This window comes from Alligator mississippiensis, chromosome 5 (assembly GCF_030867095.1).
Source record: "Alligator mississippiensis isolate rAllMis1 chromosome 5, rAllMis1, whole genome shotgun sequence".
NCBI classification, from domain to species: Eukaryota; Metazoa; Chordata; order Crocodylia; family Alligatoridae; genus Alligator; species Alligator mississippiensis.
Window position 1 is genome coordinate 12,922,890 of NC_081828.1, and position 15,840 is coordinate 12,938,729.

The 15,840-nt window shown below is 43.0% G+C and overlaps 1 protein-coding gene and 1 long non-coding RNA gene across 25 annotated transcripts in view; one reads left to right on the forward strand and one right to left on the reverse strand.

Moving 5' to 3' along the window:
* DAB1 (DAB adaptor protein 1) overlaps positions 1 to 15,840 on the reverse strand; it is an 830,004-nt gene that overhangs the window by 602,421 nt on the left and 211,743 nt on the right. For 2 of the 22 annotated variants that reach the window (XM_059727872.1, XM_019479249.2), the window contains exon 1: positions 14,736 to 14,815. The exons of the other annotated variants lie outside the window; for them this stretch is intronic. The gene's annotated coding sequence lies outside the window, so the exon portion shown is untranslated. Of the gene's footprint in view, positions 1 to 14,735; positions 14,816 to 15,840 lie in introns of those variants that run through there. 22 annotated transcript variants of the gene reach the window in all.
* Positions 15,088 to 15,840, forward strand: part of LOC106738332 (uncharacterized) — a 31,600-nt gene continuing 30,847 nt past the window's right edge. For all 3 annotated transcript variants that reach the window (XR_002087616.2, XR_002087614.2, XR_002087613.2), the window contains exons 1-2: positions 15,088 to 15,236; positions 15,476 to 15,560. This is a non-coding gene — a long non-coding RNA (uncharacterized LOC106738332). The remainder of the gene's footprint in view (positions 15,237 to 15,475; positions 15,561 to 15,840) is intronic.

Sequence of the window (15,840 nt, forward strand, 5' to 3'; positions counted from 1 at the left end):
AGCACGAGGCTTAAACAAGCCATCTGGACAAGCCATGCAGTTGTTACCTAATCCCATTAATCTTTACCAGACATAAAACAACTCAAGTGAAAAGGGGCAACAGCTATAAAATCACACATGGCCAGGACCAAGCACTCTGGCATGGTCAAATGCATTGGATGGGAAAGTTTCAATCTTTGCAGATGATCTGCCTTGGAACTGAAACATCCTCTACACTTTGCTGCCAGAGAGTGGTGGAGAAGGAACCTGCCATTTTGATCCCTCTCCAGAAGCTGCCACTGGCTGCCAGGCCTCCCACAATGTTGAACCCAGAAAGAAGTCCTGTGTTGGGCCATCATCTCTGGCGCACTTCCAGCTTCCTTGTTCTTGTCACGAGGGCTCTTCTTGCCACTGCTGCCCGTTTTAGAAAAGAAAAATAATGGTGGAAAAGAGCTTCAACCATCCACAGTGCAAACATAAAAATATCCTGGATTCCTCTGCTGCTTTTCAATTCTTATGAAGCAAAATAATCTATTACTCACTAATAAGAGAATCACCGCAGAAACTCACCAGCTTCAATTCAGGAGAATATTGAAAAGTATTAAGGAAATGTAACTTCACTGATGACTCATCTTGGCGTGTCACGTTCTGATCAGTTGTACTCTTCATAACAGTTATTTGCTGTTTGGGAGATTGGATTATATCGATTTACCTACTAACTCAATCAGTACACACTGTAAAGCCAACACCATCAACCTTTACTGCACAGTCCGCATGTCCCCAACCCCACTGAGGAGAGACAGAACTGCGGGGCTCTCTCAAGAAGCTGCTGATGGTTGAGCAAATAAAAAATTAAAGCAGGCATGTTTCAAAACACAACTGAGTGTATACACTCAGTACAGTTTTATCAATGTGTGTGTGCATGCACACATGCAAAGAAACAATGCATCCCATTTTGTGCTGAAATACTGGGTAACTGGCTGCAGTTCACATAATTTTATCTCATTCATCATACTGAAAGCACAGTTATTTATTCTAGTTTTTTTTATATAAAATCTATAATAGCAAAAATCACCAGTCAGTGAAATTCTGTCTACATGTTTGTCAGATCATAGATACGAAAGTATTACAGTGCTGGATTCTGATTATGCCTTCTCAACATACATTTGGCCCTTAAGGTAAAGATAGCATGAATTCTTTATTGTGTTCTATTTAAATGTCTAAAAATTAGCATATTTTCCACCTTTATAAATTATACAGTTTCCAGTACTTCCTGTTTTTCAAACCCAATGCTAGAACGTATATAGCCACAGATTTAAAAAATGACAAATCAGAAGCAGACAGCCTAGCATATCTCTTCTGCATGTCCAGTGAAAAAACAGATCATGGAACTGGCTGCTTCCACCAACTTACCATATAATTCAATTTATGGCCCTGAAAAACAATAATATAGCTATAATACTTCCACTAGCTTGGTCCCCAGGGGAGCAAATTTACTCTGGTCTCCCTAACTGGTTGATAACATATTTAAATGCCAGTCAGTCACTAATCCGTTACTACTCCATCCTCAGAGAGCTGCTTTATTGAACACTGTAATTGCCTGGATGTTGTTTTTCATTTCTGTAGCTGTTGCTGTTAATTAAATATTTCGTGGAAAGCTCCCCGTGACATTTCTTACTGCCTTCTTGAATATCTGATAAGATATACAGTCTGTACATTTGTACCTGCTGCATTTTGCTGATACTCTTGTCCTAGATTCAAACCCCCAAAACACCGAAGAAATGACACACTTTCTGTAAAATTAGGACTTGCCGCTGTTAAAGGCCGGAGGGGCGCTGAATGAAATTGATGCATGTCATGTCTGCTCGATGGCCAATGCCCACTAAAATCAGGATGTACATCTGGACTAAAAGGTTGGCTTAGTTTCTCCCTAAGCATAGAGAAAGTGTGTACTTCATTCTAATAGCAGTGGCATTGATTTTCTGGATTCAAATCATACTAGTAAATGTCAGTCCAGACTGCAGTTTCTCAAAGCCAAATGTCTTAGAGACCATTAAAGTTCAGATTTAGTTAATTTTATGTATCACTTGACCTAAAAGGAATACGGGCCGAGGATGTATCTTTGCTAAACAGGTGCCTCAGATTTCTCTCCTATTCTTTTAAGGAAGAATAAGAAATACATTGCAGGATGAGGTTTCCATTTTAGACAGCGAGAAGACTGATCAACAGGTTGGTGTCTCATACCTAAGCCACCAAGCAAGAAAATACAAAAAACATTTTAAATAAATGACTGTTGCTTTCCTATAGCCTATTTTTAAGGCTTCCAATATTAACAAGTTTCTTAGTGAAAAAAATCAACTGGTAATGCTTTAAAATTTAGCTGCCTAATGCTGTGTGACAAATAGGTATAACTGGTTTTTAACAACGTATCTATTAGAGATATTACACGATTTATAATATGATAGATACCCATTATACACAGAACAATTACTAGTCCTCATATTTTTTGAGACACTAACGCATATGTTAGATTTGTTATCCTAATTCATACATCTTTGTGTGTTATTTTAACAACATGGGTAGAATCCTGACATCAATTAAACCTATGGTAGCACGCCCGTGGATCTTAATGGGATCAAATAGGTTTATCATGATTTCTATTACGGTGCATTGATTGGTTAAATGCTCACCTTGTGTTTAGTGATGTGCAATACTCGAGATAATTCTTTAGATTACATGATCTTCTTAAGAGAATCTCTTTCTTGTGGATCATCCACACTGTGTTTTACTGTCAGGTAATACGTACAGTACTGATCAAATGGAAAATACAGTGTACTTCATAAGCACAAAAGAGTCAGGAACTCTGGGATCCCAGCAGATAACTTGATTCAGTAAGGACAAGCTGCCATAAGAAACCATAAAACCAAAGAAAAATCACTGTTATGCTAGTCACCTGCAAAGCCCGAAATGCAATTGCTTTGTTTGCACTTCTGCTGGATTTCTCTTCTGCACCTTTGCCTTATCTTGACTTGATTGTTGCATCTCCTTTAAAAGTCCTCTCCAAGTCCCCTCTCTCCTATATTCCTGCCACATACTAAGAAGCCCAGAATGATCTCATCCTCCAAACAACTGCCATTGGGTTTCCCATTCTTTTTAGGGTCCAGTTCAAATCTACTTTCCCTGATTCATGAAAAAGCTCATTCCCTTCAGGACTTTGGTTGTGGAAAAGCTGACAGCCTACCCATCACAGGAAACTGATGAGAGCTGAGTGTTTAAATGGTTTAGTCACCTGTAAGAACTCTTAAGTGTTTTCTCTCTCTCTGTCACTGCCTTCTCCCTGTCATTGCCTATCTGCTTTATCTTTCTGTTGCTTCCCAATTTTGTTGGGGTCCAGTTACATGCTAGACTTAGACCCCACTAAATCTGTAGAACGTTAAGCGGTGTGAAAGTCAGAACATGCTGTGATCAGTCACGTTAAGAGTTAATACCGTTTCTTGCCTGCACGGCTCTGATTTGCCACTAGAGGGGTGGCAAGACGCCAGGACATCTGCACTCAATCCCTGCTCTGGCTGGGGGGAGGAGTGGGAGCCTGGAAGCAATGCATCCTGGGATGCTGAAGGACTGGAAATTTATTGTTTTATCTCTGTGGAGCAGACTGAAGTTACCCTAACACAAGCTAGGTAGCACAACACAGAGTTACCCCTTGCCTGAAGTGGCACAGCTTTGAGACGCTCAGAGGGCACTTAGCAAGTTAACGAGCTTTAACGAGCAGATGCTTATGTTTTAGGTGCCTTTAGAATGATGTAAAATGTAATATTTAACTTAACCTTTACTGGTGTTGTAAGGGCCTCCTTCCCAGTTCAGTGTATGGCCTGCTCCCCTTTTATCTGTCAGGCTTAAGGTTGCCATTTCTGATCAAACTTCATCTGAAAACATGTCTTTTTCCCCTTAGCCTCTGAGAGTTTCTTCCTTCTTCTTGTCTTTGTACATGGAGCATTCTTATGTCTGGGGAGACACTTTGGTTCATTTGAGTTTTCTATGGAATCAAGAGAGCATTTGGTGGAAAATACGAGGGCCATGTCACACATTACATTTAGGACATGTCACCTACACTTAAAATGTGAGCATCTGTGTCTTCAAGCAGTAAAACATGTGCTAAGTGCAAAGTTAGGACTTTCCATGGGAAGAGTATCTCTAGATCATATCAAGTAACATATGCTCAGCTATCATCAGATTGATCCACAGAGGTAATAGAAGTTCAAGACTCCTGTTTGGTGCAGGGGCTGGGATCAACAATGAGTTGTCAGTCCCCGCCTTGGCATTGTATTGGAGCTGGTTTGAGACTGCCAGCGGAAGAGACCCAGCTCCCTCTTGGATCCAGTACCAGGTATGCAGGTGCAGAACAAGTGGTGCCCTCTCTCAGGCTTGGCTTCTCTCTGCCCACCATTAACAGCAGAGCCCCAGCTCACCCTGGTATGCCACGGGTAGACAGTGCTGGGCACACCGCAGAGATGGTGTGGGCTCCTACTGTAGGAGCAATATATCCTCATGTGTGGATGGGAGAGCTACAGCACCTGGTGCTAGGTCAGCATCTGGGAAAAAGGGGTCTGGGAGTAGTTGACTCCAGCCCGGGCACAGTAATGTTTACTAATATCTAACTACAGGATGGGCTAAGTGTACCATGAGACAAGCCCCCTAGTGCACCTCATATGAGGATAGGAAAAAAGAGAAGGCTTCAGAGTAGGGCTATGTGAAGCTTCGGGTGGTGATTCGATTCAGAGCAGATTCAGCCTGATTCAGTGGCCAAATCTCCAAATCCAAATCGAATCAGGGGACCAATTAAAAGGTCTGAATTGATTCAAAGCTCTCCAAATCGATTTGGAAAAGATTTGGAGAGCTTCGGTGCTTTGGGCAGTCCCTGCAGGCAGCCCCCGCTCTCCCAGCGCCCCCCCATGGCTGCCCCACCTGACCCATTGGGCCTTTTAAAAAAAACAACGCTCCCCCGACTCAACAGCTCCTGCAGTGGCCTCATGGGGCTTGTGTAGGAGCACCCCACGCAGTGCGTTTCAGTGGGGGGCAGTGGGGATCGCCGCCCCTGCCGGGCAGGAGCCAGTGAGTCAGGGGCTTTTTTTTTAAAGAGCTGGGAGCTGGCGTGGGTGGGGCAGCCATGGGGGGCTGGGAGAGCAGGCAGGGGTTGGGTGGCACGTGGCGTGGGACAGTAGGGAGCAGTGAGATCACCCCCTGCTGGGAAGGAGCCAATGAGTGAGGGCTTTTTTTTCCCAAAGTGCTGGGAGCTAGGGTGGGTGGGGCAGCCATTGAGAGCGGGCAGGGGATGGGGCCTATGTGATTCAGAGATTCAGCAGGAGCCAAATCTCTGAATCAGATCACTGATTCAAATCGCTGCCCCACGAATTGACTGAATCTGAATCCAAAGCGAATACTAGCTGCTTCTCACAGGCCTATTACAGAGTAGTGCTTTTTGTACCCTAACACAGCCTGATGCTAGGAACACAGCACTGCAGCTGTCTATGGAAATAAATGGGGAACTACCCCCTCTTAATGCGTTGCTTTGGTTTGGTATATTTTTGGTATATTTGCTAGATGGGAGGCTGTTATGGTTAACACCTAGCCAGAGGAGAATAAGGTAGCATTTCAAGAAGAGGCTAACCACAGTCAGGTGTACTTCTCTGCCACAGTACAGCTGACAAGTCTCATGTGTCAAGCAGTGTTGGCAGTCTACGCCTAAGGGCATGCCTACACTGCACCAGACACTGCAAGGGAGCAGGGCTGTGGAACCCACCCCCCACATCTGAACCCATCTTCTGCTTCACCAAAGGCAGCACTACTCTCACAGCAGCACTGGGTATGTCCAGACCTGCTCTCAAGAGCATGCCCAAGCCTGAGAGTAGAACTGGGTAAGCCCTGAGCAGAGACCAAAAAACAGTTCCATGATATTTTTCAACATGAATCACATATGGAACAGCAGCAAGGGGCAGGGAGTAGTGGCTTACGTGCAGAGTTGTGAAAGCTTTTTGGGCTTGATCTGTGGTTTTAGTTCTAGCCCCTAGTTATTAAAAATGAAAGCATATGATGCACTTAGAACTAGGTGACATTTTTCGTGCATTTCATTTGCCAAAAAGCAATACAATTCATACATTCATCCTAGATTTATCTAATGGTTTCAGGTTAAGAAAAAAAATCTGAACACCAAATGTTTTGTTTCTTTGTTTTTTTTTTATTTTTCACTTCCAAATGACTTTTCATTTTGCAAACTACAAATTGCTCTACTTTAAGATAAACTTTTTGTTGGAAAATTTGAAAAAATGTCCCTTTTAGAGACCTAAAATAATATTGTATTTGTTTGTTAGCTCAGCAGAACTGACAAATCAATCATTTGGACAACACTAGAGCTTTAGTAAGGTAATGGTAGCTCTTGTGGGACTATGACACTCACGTTCGCCTGTAACCTAATTAACCACTTGAATACAGGATTCAAGATGAAATCAGGTTTTGAGCATTTCTATATTAACCTCAGGGGCTGAAGTGGCCAGTTTTCTACAAATATTCAAATTTAGTAATTATCATTATAACTACTCTGTATTGTCCTTGTTTTGTGTTTTAATCTCTGTAATTAAAATGTCTAGCTACCACAGAAACAGACATTATGGAAGCCTATGCACCGTATAATCACAATATTAAAAAGGCAAAGTCACTAAATAACGGGAAGCACCAGATGGTTTAGGCAACTGGCAAGAAGGAACCTTTGACATCTAAGTCATCAGTGTAAATGCAGGTGTGGCAAGAAGTGGGTCTGTTTCTAGCTGCCGGATGCATGATGGTCTGAATGAAATGAATCCAGAGAATCTCTTTCCAGTTCCTAACGCTGGCCAAACAAACCAACCAGATGACTAGTAACCTTGTGGGCATTCTCAGCAAAGTAACCAAAGAATGAATGAGTGCCCTCTCCCCCAGACTGGTAGTGACCCTTTTGTGGCGGAGCTATAGCTTGCCCATTGCCCACCCTAATCCTGATCTTAGTGGCTTAGTTGGCACTTTTAAAACAACAAATACCTTTCTTTTCTTTTCTTTTTTTTTAATACAGAGTAGAGCCAAAATCAGTGCAGCCCAAACAATCATTTGGAAGGTAAAGATTACATAGGACAAGAAGCATTAAAATGAAATTAATTGTCTACATGCCCTGTGGCAGTCCCTCCTCTTCCAGTACCCCTTCTATACTTCTATGGGGACTTTTTACCATCTTTAATTTTCCCTGAGCCCGAGGAAGGGTGTGAGAGCCCAAAAGCTTGCAGGAAAAGATTATTTTTTCACTATTTCTTAGTTGGTCTGATAAAAGGGCGTTGGTCAGACCGCAGTTGGAGTACTGCGTGCAATTCTGGGCGCCACACTTCAAGAAGGATGCGAATCACCTGGAGAGGGCAACTCATATGGTCAAGGGCCTGCAGACCAAGCCCTACAAGGAGAGACTAGAGAAACTGGACCTTTTCAGCCTCCGCAAGAGAAGGTTGAGAGGCGACCTTGTGGCTGCCTATAAGTTCATCACGGGGGCACAGAAAGGAATTGGTGAGGATTTATTCACCAAGGCGCCCCCGGGGGTTACAAGAAACAATGGCCACAAGCTAGTAAAGAGCAGATTTAGACTGGACATAAGGAAGAACTTCTTCACAGTTCGAGTGGCCAAGGTCTGGAACGGGCTCCCAAGGGAGGTGGTGCTCTCCCCTACCCTGGGGGTCTTCAAGAGGAGGTTAGACGAGTATCTAGCTGGGGTCATCTAGACCCAGCACTCTTTCCTGCTTATGCAGGGGGTTGGACTTGATGATCTATTGAGGTCCCTTCCGACCCTAACATCTATGAACCTATGAACCTATAAGGTTTCATTTCTGAACCAAGAGTTCTAGAATTTTGCATTTCGTGTCGTCTCAGACCAACATGGCTACCAAATACATCCCCTCTGTACCAAAGCATTATTCAAAGGGTAGCTGCTTCCAGGATCTCTGATCCTACAATTAGCATCACAGCCTAGTGATGAAGACAGGACATGGCATCTCTCCCACTGGAGTTGTCAAGTGAAGGGAAAAAATACCCACCCAACCCTAAGTGATAGGCCTTTCAGTGTTCAGAGCTGTTTCAGAGTGCTATCTACAGCACTGCTAATCATAAAGAGTGCTGGCAGCAAGCCTATTTTAGCAATCTCTGTCAGGGGCAAACTAACTGAAACTGATTGATTAACAGATAAACAGAAAAGAAAAAATCTTTACAAGAGAAACTGTGAGGGTCTGGGCTGTGGCCGAGGGGGAGGGGACATAGAGACATTCAATAGGGTGGCAGTATGCCTTCTTCAGCTTCTTATGTGCAGTGACTAAGAAGAACCAGCTGTGAACATGCAGCTTTGCTGATGACAGAGAACCATAGGAGGGTTAGTCAATACAGGAAAAGAGTAGCTATGAAACTTCAAAGGCAATTCAGATCCTCTGTCTGAGGGGAATGAAACATGGGAAATAAAACTAAATATTGAGAAATGCAAACCAATATATAATTGCAGTGCCAAGCCAATGACTAAGACGTACAAAACATTTTTGCAAATTAGTTACAGTTTAAGAAACAAGTTTTCCTGATTAGCAAGAAATCTAAATGCCTGCAAACAGACCCTTCCCAACCTTTTACAGCCAATATTGGTTCAAAAATCAGGGTTTGGATGGGAATCTAGAGCCAACATGAGAGAGGTTAAGAAATATTAGAAAGCAAATCTTTTTGTTAAATGTATGCAAGATTGGTGGTGGGATAGCCTACTTCTTAGAGGCAGGATGTAAGAAGAAAGTAACAAAGATTGCTACAAATACTCAGACCTGAAGAAGAAAGCACTGTATTGAAAAGCTTTTGTAAGTCCAAATCCATCTCAACTATACAGTTGGTTCAGTAAAAGACATCCCCCACAAAAACCCTTGCCTCTCTCATATTTCCTGGACCATCATGACTACAACATTGTTCAAACACTGCAATAAATAACATTGGTCCCTTAGTGTTAGAGAGATATAGCCACAGTGGTGCAAGAATTATGAGAGAAGCAAGGATTTCTTAGGGCAGTATCTTTTATTGGACCAACTGCATAGTTGGGATACAGCTAGTCAAGCTTTTGAATGCTTACTACTTATTATTACACTGGGTTTCACTTCTCAGACTCAATGAAGATGGTCTTGCATTCAAAAGCTTACTTACCTCTAACCCAACTATGCAGTTGGTCCAATAAATAAATGATATCACCCTACGAAACCCTTTAGGGCTGTGCGAAGCTTCAGGTAGTGATTCGATTCAGAGGAGATTTGGCCCGATTCGGTGGCTGAATCTCCAAATCCAAATCGAATCAGGGGACCAATTTAAAGGTTCAAATCAATTCAAAGCTCTCCAAATCTTTGGAACCCCCCATGCAGTGTGGGGCAGCGGGGGCCAGCAGGGATCGCCCCCTGCGTCCCCCTGCCCGGCAGCACCCGGTGAACCGAGGCTTTTTTTTTTTTAACAAGTGCCGGGAGCTGGCGCAAGCGGGGCAGCCATTGCCAGGATGGGAGAGCGGGTGGGGGATGAGCCTGGCTTGGCTGATTTGGAGATTCAGCAGGAGCCGAATCTCTGAATCAGATTCAGTGGAATAGAATTGGGATAGTGATTTGAATCACCGAATTGAATCACTGTCCCCCAAATCATCCGAATCCAAATCCGAAGCAAATACTAGCCGCTTCGTAGAGGCCTAAAACCCTTGTTTCTTGCACTGGTTCTTTAGGCAGAGATCATGTGATAGACTGCAGCTATCACAGAAGGCCAAAGAACAGGAAACAATCCTTTTTTAAACAGTTGCTCATAACTGGCACCAATGAAAAATTCAAAGTTTTTATGAGCAAAAATTATTGACAGTCTTGAATTCTTACAAGGTTATCTATTACCTCAAACAATTGGAATGAAACAGTAAATTATTATAGTAATCATTAGCACCTACAATCAATAGATCTCAAAGCTCTTTACAAGGATGAGTAACTGTATTCCTTTTCACTTGTGGGGAAATGGAGACACCGAACTTGTCCAAGAACACAGAAAATCAATGACAAAGCCAGGAATAAAATTCTTGGCTTCTGATGCCCTGTCAGTGCCAAGTTCATTTGGCCACATTGTCTCTCTGCCCTGGACATTTTGCTTCTCCCTTTTTGCTGAATCTGCAAGAAGCTTAGCATTGGTTTATGAACTTATGATGTTCAAGTAGTTCGTGCTTTTGCCTCTGTTGCTATTTACTGTGGCAGGACTGCCTTCTTGATGCAGAGGGTAAGATGAGGTGACACGGATAAGCACAAGCTAATGTCAGTAAAAACTATATGAGGTTACTGCGCTGCCAGTGCAATGGTCTGTGCTCCTACATCATTATCCTAGGACAATTCTTCTGACAGTCCCTAGGAACGGCTTACTGTTGTGTGCGGGATTGTGATGGGGAAGCATGGGGCTATAACTTCACAATATATGGTGAGACTTGGTGACAGCATTTTGGGGCTGCACACCAAGAAGGGTGCTGTAAAAAACATCTCTTCTATGTGAATATACTTCTCCTGCATAGCACTGAAGAACTTTACAGACTTTCCTGGTTTACACTTCCCAATTCCCAGTGAAACAGAAAAGTATTTGTATCCCCATTTTACAGATAAGAAAAGGAGGCAGAAAAAAGTTAAATGATTGTCCAATAAGTTAATAGTGCAGTCTGGAAGAGAGCCCAGGAGTCACTTCAGGCAAAAACCTGAATTAACCCTGTTTCCTAGCAATTGTTGCACAGTACCTGCTAGTGACCGAGAATCATTTGGGCAGTGAGCGCAAGATTTAGAGTCACTGGTCCACCATCCTAAGAATTGAGAGCACAAGCCCCAAATCAATATACTTTGAATGTCAGCAAAAGAAAATGTCCTGAAGAGACCCTCTTCATCCTCGTAACCTGAACTTTGGAAGAAGACCCCTGAATAATCCACTCCAGGTTTTACATGACACCCCTAGCATGCTGGGACAGGATATTTGGGAGTGCATTACTGATTTCAGTCTGTTTGAGTCTATTCAATAAAGCTGGCAGCGCTTTAAATTAATACTGAGTTTTAGTGTATTAATTCCAGGCTCCCATTGATCTGGGATACAACACAGAGTCCTTAATCTAGTTGTTTTCCCCTCTATGGCAGAATTTGTTATAAAGATTTAGCTTGAAAATATGTAATTTATACAGCAGAAATCCTTTTGATCTGTGCTGTAATTTCAAATACAGCAGAACACTTGTGTTGACTTATTCTTCATAGTCTTCTCCAGAAATAAGGCACACTTTTAAAGATAAATATGAAAACTTGGCAACTTTTACCTAAAGAGCACAAAGCCTTCTGCATATCTGTGAGAGACATAATACTATATCCAATGTGCAGAGGCAAAAATTGAGGCAGAAGGAAGGGAAAGGTAACATTTTCAAAGGTTGGCTACCTAAAGTGTCCCGTCGTTCACATTAGGCACCTGACCTCTCAGACGGAGAAGGACCCATGCTGGAGAGAGTCAGAATATAAGTGCGCCCAGGGAGCCTGTTCTTTTGGGATGTGGTTGGCAGGAATTGAAAGAGCATCAAGCAAACAGCTGAAGAGAAACACAGGCTGCATCTGCACGAGATACTTACTGCGCACAAGCTCATTACTGCTGCGCAGTAACATTGCGTAGCATGAACCGTGACGCGATTGCACAGTAGTAATGAGCTACCACGCAGACAGCGTCACCAGGAAGCTGTGCAGGAATGCTACTGCACAGTAATACCAGTTACTGCACAGTCATTTAGTACTTGGGTATGCAAGTACTAAGTGATGGTGCAGTACCAATGACACGGCCACAGATATTCCTAGTGAACAATAAAGGAACTGACAGTCACTGTTGAAAGAGGGAAAGACAACAGAGTAATCAGTTAGCATGAAGGAGCTGAGAAAGTGAATGCAACCCAGGGCCAGACCCACTTCCAAGTTTCACCAAAAGTCCAAGAAAGATTCTGCATGAAATGTATAGGTGACTGCAAAGTTTTTTCCCCACCACCAAATTCCCTCCAAATCCAGTCAGTGGCAAACATACAATAACTGTTTGATTTTTCTCCTGCTCCCTGTAAGTCCTCCTATTTTCTCCTGGCCCATCAGGTTCCTATACCCACAGGGATCTTGGAGTTATAGTGGACTCCAAGATGAACACGAGTCATCAGTGTGACGAAATCCTCAGCAAAGCTAACCGCACTTTATCATGCGTCAGCAGATGCACGACCAATAGATCCAAGGGGGTAATATTTCCCCTCTATGCAGCATTTCTCAGACTGCAGTTGAAGCACTGCATCCAGTTTTGGTTGCTGCACTTCAAGAAGGATGTTGATAGACTTGAGAGGGTCCAGAGGAGGCTGCTCGTATGGTTAGGGGCTTACAGGACAAGCCCTATGAGGAGAGACTGGGGGACCTGGACCTCTTCAGCCTCTGCAAGAGAAGGCTGAGAGGTCATCTTGTAGCCGCCTACAAATTCATGGGGACGCAGCAAGGGATCAGAGATGCTCTGTTCACCAGGGCACCTCTTGGGGTAACAAGGAACAATGGTCACAAGCTGACAGCAGATTTAGGCTGGATATCAGGAAAAACTTCTTCACGGTAAGGGTGGCCAAAATTTGGAATGGGCTTCCAAGGGAGGTGGTGCTCTCCCCTCTCTTGGGGGTCTTTAAGAGAAGGCTGGATAGGCATCTGGCTGGGGGTCACTGACCCCAGCACTCTTTCCTGCCTAGGCAGGGGATCAGACTCGATGATCTGTTGAGGTCCCTTCCGACCCTGGCATCTATGAATCTATAAGCTTCTGTCCTCCCAAGCCCAGGAGCAGTAATTTCCACATCCTTTCTCCAAGTAGGAGGCAGGGAGGGCCAACGTATGAGGAGCAGTTTCTAATGACTTTCATCAGTAGCTGAGACTTAAGCTTTTCCCTACCGGCTGCTCAAACCCTACTTCTTCCGATGATCTGACATTGGATTCTCTCTCTGAAGTGGGAATGGAGTGAACTTACTGGCAAGGAATGGAGGTGAGGGAGTCTCAGGAACTTTCTTTGCCCATCTTCCTTAACAGGAAGGTCAGGTAACCCAGCAAGTGAACTGGGACAGAAAGCTGGAAGACAGACAGGTGTGACCTGAATGAAACAATACATGCCGCCCTGTGAGATAACTACTGGGCCTCATCAGACCCCGCAACATTTCTGCTTAATTTCATACCAAAAACCAGACCCAGAGCCCAGACCCGGGATTGATGAAACGCAGTAAGCAAATAGGATACAACACTATCTACACAGGTTAGCAGCATCTACTAAGGTGAGCAACCTGAAGTCCAGGTCTTCCAGCTGAGGTCAGGCAGAGGGATTTGAGGAGAAGAGGTATTTGGGAAGCAGAGTCATTTTCCTTTATGTTAGTGGGGCCTGCGGTCAGCATGGACCACTGCCAAAATTATTCATTCCCTTGGATTTCAGGAAGCTAGAAACTCCTGTTGCTGTGACAAGTGGTTACTTGTAAGTAATTCGGGGACTGGGGTAATCACATGTATTAAGATGGTAACAGGGAAGATCAGGTAAGCATCATTTTGTGACCATACTGCAGCAGAGGAAACCCATTTCAAAGTCAGTAACACAGAAGTAAGATGGGAGAGGGGTCATACCCATGGTTTAATCTGAAATGGAGCTCAATGGCAGACACCATTCAGAGGCTAGTATAGTAAATGTTTCTTGTTTTGCTACTTTGGCTTCACATATAACCTTTCAACAACTCATCTGCAACTCCTCAGCATCCTGTTAATATCCTTGTATTTCATAGGCATCTGTGCCCATTCTTCCATGTATTTTTAGGAAACATGTATTGCTATTCAGAAGAAATGCAAGGGGCCCTGCTCTTGGCTTCACCTGCACCAAAAACTGCAAACTTTGGGATTTGCATGGTTGATATCACCCTGCTGTGCTGACCTGCCATGAATTATCATCCATGGCTGCCACCATTTCCAGTGGTGAGGAAGCTAGAAATCATCTCCTGTCATTAAAGGTCCTCTTAACATGGCAAAATGAAATACCGGTATCTTGATAAAGGGCTTGAAAGGCAAGTCAGAGTACAAGGGAAAGTTGAAAGAACTAGACTTGTTTATCTTGAAGAAAAGGGGGGGCATGATAAAAGTCTTCAACTATCTGAAAGGCTGCCATAAGGAAGAGGGGAAACAACTGTTAGCCCCTGCTGCACAGGACAGGACTCAAAGCAATAGATGCAAATTGCAATGAAGTAGATTTAATTAGATAGCAAGAAGAATTTCCTTACTGTTAGGACAGTGAGATGCTGGAACATGCTGCCCAGGGAAGTTATGAAATCTCCTTTATAGAAGTTCTCAAGAAGAGGTTGAATAAGCACTGGACACGGATGATTTAGGTGTAGAATCTCTATGTTTAACAGGAGGCTATAATGGGTGACCACTGAGATCCCTCCATACCCTATGAGTCTATGATTTTTATGCTTGTTACTTTTCTCTATATCACTGTCTTCCTGTCATCATAGAAACGAATGGGGAAGGGCAACCATTTCTTAGGTAATTAATATAGCCCGTTAAGACTTTGATTCTGTGAACATCACAATGTTAAATAGTGCTTACAAGAAATTAAGCTACTGTAGTGGGGGGTTTAATGCTCATGTATTTTTGGTAATTTCTTACCATCATCGTCATAATTTTCTCTGTGTCTTCTCCATTCACTTCTAACCTCTCCATCTTGCAGTGTCTCCAAAACCCTGCTGCAAAGCCATTTTCCTCTCTGGTCACATAGGCAGCATTTCTCTGTCTTAAAGACGTATAGAAGCTTAACCAGATTTGCTTCTTGTTTCTGGAAAAAATTCTGTTGTAATTACTCCTTGTGATTTTTAATAAGAAGTATATCCCAAAAAGTATTCTTATTTTCATTTGACGGTTTAAATTAATTTTGATTAATGTTATTGAACTGCAACTTTGTTATGCTAAAAGATAAAGCAGCTTTATTGCTAAGTAGGAAGAGTTTTAGCTGACAGATCAAAGTACAACTCCAGAGGGACAGCTCATGTACTTGTACTGTACCTTAATGTAGTGAAACATTAACTACCATTTCCACAGGGGAACAATGGACTGTGAATCTCACACTGGCATGATGTTGTGATAAAAACATATCAAGTGAATTCTGTACAGGTTGAAGTATCAGACTCTGATTCTGTTCTGGGGGGGTGGTGGAATACTATTTATTTATAGAAGAGATTTACAGGCAGCAGAAACTGCTACACTTCAGTATGTCTCATTCCTAATCTGGCAGGCTGGTTTTGTCTCATGCATATTCAGTCACTGTCTTTCCTGTTTAGACTGTCTACAGAGTGGGAGGAAGTGGGTTGATAACATAATGTAAAAGGTGATGTTTCGTTTTTGTGATCTAGACTTTGTGCCAAGAGCCAAACAAGGACAATCAACTCTGTTTTCCAGAGGACCCCAGGCATACCAACGGCAGCTATAAATTAAGAGGTACTTATTATGGTTGTTTTATGACCTACCAAATGGGAGACCCAGAAACCTACTGCTAAAGTTGTTCTATTATTTAGCTTGGAAGATGGTGGGAAGCTGTAAGGGCCTTATACATGTCTCAAAATTGGCCTTTAAAGGCAGCTTAATAACCCTTTTGCACTGTTTTAATGGTGTCACCGTTTACACCTCTGACAGCATATTTCACTTAAATTTCATAACAGTGTACATGTTTGGTGGAGTATTTTGCATTAAATGACCCTGTTACGTAGCAAGATAAAAC